At 51.7% G+C, this 6,611-nt stretch overlaps 1 pseudogene; it reads left to right on the top strand.

Annotated features, from left to right (window-relative positions):
* The first annotated feature begins 224 nt into the window (after nt 1–224).
* Nucleotides 225–2,981, top strand: LOC115117563 (frizzled-5-like; annotated as a pseudogene).
* Nucleotides 2,982–6,611: the final 3,630 nt, after the last annotated feature.

The following is a 6,611-nucleotide window of genomic DNA, read 5'->3' on the forward strand; positions in this document are numbered from 1 at the left end:
TGACTTAACTAGTAATCAAACACTACTTTTGATAAAACATTGTAGGTGTGAGGTCATATAGAATGTATTCAGTTGTCTGATAAGGTTATGGTAAAAGGAATGAATGGATTGAGTTGGTCACAACACTACTTTAAACATTGTCTAACTTTACTGGTGATGTTACGTAGATTGTAGGCCTATAAAAATAAGGAATGATATTACCTTATGTGATAAGTAGGTTATGGGTAAAGAATGTACTGATTGAGTCGTTCAGGGTGTAAGCAGATTCCTATTGGAGAGGACGCAGCCCTGTGGGCGTGGCTGTCCAGAGTAAGCGGCCAAGGTGTTGTTATTCGTTATGGTTAGGAGCCGGAGCAAGAAGACGCACGAGGGAAGACAGTCGTGGAGTGTAGATTTTTTTCTGAGAATAGGAGGCTGTTTCACTAAATATTGTTGAAAGAAAAAGTGTGGCGCAAGGATTAGGCGTTGCTACCTGAAAATTCCGTCTACATTATCGAGTCGAAATGGACTTTATTTGATTGCACCGGAGGCGCGTTTCCTAAAGGTATACTGGGAGTGAATTTAGTGGTGGCAAGATTTTTCAGATGGCGCTTCTCTCTTTGATTGGCATTGCATATTGATGAGCTAGCTTACATTTTCCCGTGTGATCGACTTGGTGAGTTATACATTTGATCAACTTGTTTCATCACTGTATTTCTTAGCCTTTACGTGTGAGTGAATATGACTCACACCCAAAGTGCATTGGATGTATTATTGATAGAACATAGAAACAGTAATACAATGTTTCAAACGTTCACAGCGCATTTCCTGTCCAATAACCCCAAGTATCTTTTTTTGTGGGAATCCACAGCGTTGGAGGAGCTTCCATGGCGACCATGACGCACATCTGCCCTCTTTACATCAGCGTTCTGTGCCTGCTCCTGCGCGCACTACCGGTGCGCGCTGCCTCCAAGGCCATCGTGTGTGAACCCATCACGGTCCCCATGTGCAAAGGCATCGGCTACAACCTGACCTACACGCCCAACCAGTTTAACCACGACACTCAGGAGGAGGTGGGGCTGGAGGTTCACCAGTTCTGGCCGCTGGTGCGCATCCACTGTTCCCCTGACCTGCTCTTCTTCCTCTGCAGCATGTACACCCCAATCTGCATCCCGGACTATCGCAAGCCTCTGCCCCCGTGCCGCTCCGTGTGCGAGCGGGCCAAGCGCGGCTGCTCCCCCCTGATGAGCCAGTATGGGTTTGAATGGCCCGAGAGGATGAGCTGCGAGGGGCTGCCAGAGCTGGGTGATGCTGACCGCCTCTGTATGGACCGGAACAGCAGTGACGCCACTACTCTGTCCCCAGGCCCGGCCTTCCCCCCGAAGCCTACCCCCAAGGCCCCCTACCGCAACCCAGCCCGCCGCAGGCCGCATCTCCTGCCCAAACCCCACCACAGTCACCACCACCAGGACTGTGAACAACGCGGCTGCCGCTGTCGCCACCCCCTGGTGTCCGTCAAGCATGAGGCCCGCTCACTGTACGGCCGTGGCGTCCACACAGGCCCCGTGGAGAACTGCGCCCAGCCCTGCCGTCAGCCCTACTTCACCCCGGACGAACACGCCTTCACCTCCCTCTGGATCGGCCTGTGGTCGGTCCTCTGCTTCGTCTCGACCTTAACTACGGTGGTCACGTTCCTGATTGACCGCGACCGCTTCTCCTACCCCCGAGCTGCCTATCGTCTACCTGGCTGCCTGCTACCTCTTCATCTCTCTGGGATACATGGTGCGGCTGGCGGCGGGCCACGAGCGGGTGGCGTGCTCCGAGGACGGCGGGCACGTGCTGTACGACGCTTCGGGCCCTGCCGGCCTGTGCACCTTGGTGTTCCTGCTGGTCTACTTCTTTGGCATGGCCGGCGCAATCTGGTGGGTGGTGCTCTCGCTCACCTGGTTCCTGGCAGCGGGTATGAAGTGGGGAAACGAGGCCATCGCCGGGTACTCGCAGTACTTCCACCTGGCCGCCTGGCTGGTGCCCAGCGTCAAGACCATCGCCGTGCTGGCCCTGAGCGCTGCTGACGGAGACCCTGTGGCAGGGATATGCTACGTGGGCAACCAGAGTGTGGAGAGCCTGCGGGGCTTTGTGCTTGCTCCCCTGGTGGTCTACCTCTTCACAGGCTCCCTCTTCCTCCTAGCGGGGTTTGTGTCGTTGTTCCGCATCCGCAGCGTCATCAAGCAGGGGGGGACCAAGACGGACAAGCTGGAGAAGCTAATGTTAAGGCTGGGCCTCTTTACTGTCCTCTACACGGTCCCTGCCGCGGTGGTGGTGGCCTGTCTGGTGTACGAGCAGCACCTCAGGCCCCAGTGGGACAGGGGTCTTTCCTGCTCCTGCCAGGCTGAGAGAGAGAGGCTAAGCCTAGGGCCAGACCACGCCGTCTTCATGCTGAAGTACTTTATGAGCCTGGTGGTGGGGATCACCTCTGGGGTGTGGGTGTGGTCGTCGAAGACTCTGGAGTCGTGGAGGTTGTTCCTGGGGAGGTGCTGTTGTTCATGTCCCTGCTGGGGCCACAAACCGTCCAGCGCGTCAGTATACAGCGAGGCCAGCACATCCCTCACGACACGCACCGGGCTGCTCCCCTCGCAGTCTGAGCACAAGTCCCTGTCGCACCCATCTGTGTGACCAGACTGGATGGATGCTTGTCAGACTCATGGTGCTCCACAGAGAGTGACTGGATGGATGCTTGTCAGACTCATGGTGCTCCACAGAGAGTGACTGGATGGATGCTTGTCAGACTCATGGTGCTCCACAGAGAGTGACTGGATGGATGCTTGTCAGACTCATGGTGCTCCACAGAGAGTGACTGGATGGATGCTTGTCAGACTCATGGTGCTCCACAGAGAGTGACTGGATGGATGCTTGTCAGACTCATGGTGCTCCACAGAGAGTGACTGGATGGATGCTTGTCAGACTCATGGTGCTCCACAGAGAGTGACTGGATGGATGCTTGTCAGACTCTGGATGGTGCTCAGACTCATGGTGCTCAGAGAGTGACTGGATGGATGCTTGTCAGACTCATGGTGAGAGTGACTGGATGGATGCTTGTCAGACTCATGGTGCAGAGAGTGACTGGATGGATGCTTGTCAGACTCATGGTGCTCCACAGAGAGTGACTGGATGGATGCTTGTCAGACTCATGGTGCTCCACAGAGAGTGACTGGATGGATGCTGGTCAGACTCATGGTGCTCCACAGAGTGGCTGACGGAAACTAGATGGATGTTAATTTAACTTATTGAACAGATTGTAAATGATGTCAACTATTGTCTTCACATAAGGACATGTTTAAACAAATTGTGGCAATATAGGAGTATTTTGTATTATATTTCCTAGTTCTCATCCTAGACTCATTGCAGGAGATTTCCCCTGAAGTTGGAACTTTTTAAAAGATCTGTGGGGGGGGGGGGGGGGTACAGTTCAATAAGTCTCTAGAATTTTTAAATGACATGTTTTGCTAGTATGTTCATAACCTGAAACGTAAAGTGGCCTTCCTAAAAGGACATTTCACTCTTGACATGTTTATGGACACAGTAACGCCTTGTTAGGATGAAGGAATTTCACTACCCATTTATGTGCAGATTTGAATATGAAGTCAGTTTTAAAAAAGTCCAGATGAATTGAGAGGTGTCACCACTCAATGTTTTACTTTCCCTGTTAAATTGAGATCCCAAGTATACAATGTTTTACTTTCCCTGTTAAATTGAGATCCCAAGTATACAATGTTTTACTTTCCCTGTTAAATTGAGATCCCAAGTATACAATGTTTTACTTTCCCTGTTAAATTGAGATCCCAAGTATACAATGTTTTACTTTCCCTGTTAAATTGAGATCCCAAGTATACAATGGGTGAACATGAGGAAAATAGTGTTAACTGAGTTGGTCTGATTGGAATCCAGAATTTCATCGTTCTCACCCTTGAGGAGCAATACAGCCCCCCCCACCACCACTTGTGCTGTGATTACTTACCTGGACCACCTATTGAGACTGAAGTGCCTCTTTAAAAGGTGCAACTTCCCACTTTAGAGACCACTGTTGTAGCCTCTTCTGCCTCCATGTGGTGGGTTCTAGTAATTACAGCAGCACATATTGTGAAATGACAATCTTGTTTTTTCTCTGCAAATGTGTTACCCATAATCTACCTGTAGCATCCCATTTATCCAATGGCCTTTGTCTTAAATACCTAATAAATCAACTGAATGGATCAGTGTACATGCGATACTCTTTTTAAAAAATGGCCTTGTCTAATTCTGGCATGTTAAACTATGTAGCCTGTAACCCAGGTAGAGAATAATAAACGTGTGAATCTGGAGTATGTTCTGTTGTGGGTTGGTCTGATTCTAGAAACCATCAGACCACTTATGGTCTACGCTTCCTCAGTCTAGTCCTGTCAGATCTATGAAAAACCAATGGGAAAATATAAAATCAGCCCAATTTATTTGAAGTCATTTCAAATACAGGGCTTGATTGAGCTTAACCTGACACATGAAACCAAAAGAACAGCTGCAGAACTGCCAACCCCAGCCGGCACTCCAGACAGGCTAAAGTAAACCCAGAACTGCCAACCCCACCCAGCTGACACTCCAGACAGGCTAAAGTAAACCCAGAACTGCCAACCCCACCCAGCTGACACTCCAGACAGGCTAAAGTAAACCCAGAACTGCCAACCCCACCCAGCTGACACTCCAGACAGGCTAAAGTAAACCCAGAACTGCCAACCCCACCCAGCTGACACTCCAGACAGGCTAAAAAAACCCAGAACTGCCAACCCCACCCAGCTGACACTCCAGACAGGCTAAAGTAAACCCAGAACTGCCAACCCCACCCAGCTGACACTCCAGACAGGCTAAAGTAAACCCAGAACTGCCAACCCCACCCAGCTGACACTCCAGACAGGCTAAAGTAAACCCAGAACTGCCAACCCCACCCAGCTGACACTCCAGACAGGCTAAAGTAAACCCAGAACTGCCAACCCCACCCAGCTGACACTCCAGACAGGCTAAAGTAAACCCAGAACTACCAACCCCACCCAGCTGACACCCAGACAGGCTAAAGTTTTACCCAGAACTACCAACCCCACCCAGCTGACACTGACAGGCTAAAGTAAACCCAGAACTACCAATCCCACCCAGCTGGCACTCCAGACAGGCTAAAAAACCCAGTACTGCCAACCCCACCCAGCTGGCACTCCAGACAGGCTAAAGAAACCCAGAACTGCCAACCCCACCCAGCTGACACTCCAGACAGGCTAAAAAACCCAGAACTGCCAACCCCACCCAGCTGACACTCCAGACAGGCTAAAGTAAACCCAGAACTGCCAACCCCACCCAGCTGACACTCCAGACAGGCTAAAGTAAACCCAGAACTGCCAACCCCACTGAGCTGACACTCTTGACAGGCTGTAAACCCAGAACTGCCAACCCCACCCAGCTGACACTCCAGACAGGCTAAAGTAAACCCAGAACTACCAACCCCCCCAGCTGACACTCCAGACAGGCTCTACCCAGAACTACCAACCCCACCCAGCTGACACTCCAGACAGGCTAAAGTAAACCCAGAACTACCAACCCCACCCAGTTGACACTCCAGACAGGCTAAAGTAAACCCAGAACTGCCAACCCCACCCAGCTGACACTCCAGACAGGCTAAAGTAAACCCAGAACTGCCAACCCCACCCAGCTGACACTCCAGACAGGCTAAAGTAAACCCAGAACTGCCAACCCCACCCAGCTGACACTCCAGACAGGCTAAAGTAAACCCAGAACTACCAACCCGACCCAGTACTGACACTCCAGACAGGCTAAAGTAAACCCAGAACTGCCAACCCCACCCAGCTGGCACCACAGACAGGCTAAAGTAAACCCAGAACTGCCAACCCCACCCAGCTGGCACCACAGACAGGCTAAAGTAAACCCAGAACTGCCAACCCCACCCAGCTGGCACCACAGACAGGCTAAAGTAAACCCAGAACTGCCAACCCCACCCAGCTGACACTCCAGACAGGCTAAAGTAAACCCAGAACTGCCAACCCCACCCAGCTGGCACTCCAGACAGGCTGTTAAACCCAGAACTGCCAACCCCACCCAGCTGACACTCCAGACAGGCTAAAGAAACCCAGAACTGCCAACCCCACTTAGCTGACACTCCAGACAGGCTAGTCCCAGAACTGCCAACCCCAAGCTGACACTCCAGACAGGCAAATAAACCCAGAACTGCCAACCCCACCCAGCTTTGACAGGCTTTAAACCCAGTACTGCCAACCCCACCCAGCTGACACTCCAGACAGGCTAAAGTAAACCCAGAACTGCCAACCCCACCCAGCTGACACTCCAGACAGGCTAAAGTAAACCCAGAACTGCCAACCCCACCCAGCTGACACTCCAGACAGGCTAAAGTAAACCCAGAACTGCCAACCCCACCCAGCTGACACTCCAGACAGGCTAAAGTAAACCCAGAACTGCCAACCCCACCCAGCCGGAACTCCAGACAGGCTAAAGTAAACCCAGAACTGCCAACCCCACCCAGCTGACACTCCAGACAGGCTAAAGTAAACCCAGAACTACCAACCCGACCCAGCTGACACTCC

Source organism: Oncorhynchus nerka, linkage group LG2 (assembly GCF_034236695.1).
Source record: "Oncorhynchus nerka isolate Pitt River linkage group LG2, Oner_Uvic_2.0, whole genome shotgun sequence".
NCBI classification, from domain to species: Eukaryota; Metazoa; Chordata; class Actinopteri; order Salmoniformes; family Salmonidae; genus Oncorhynchus; species Oncorhynchus nerka.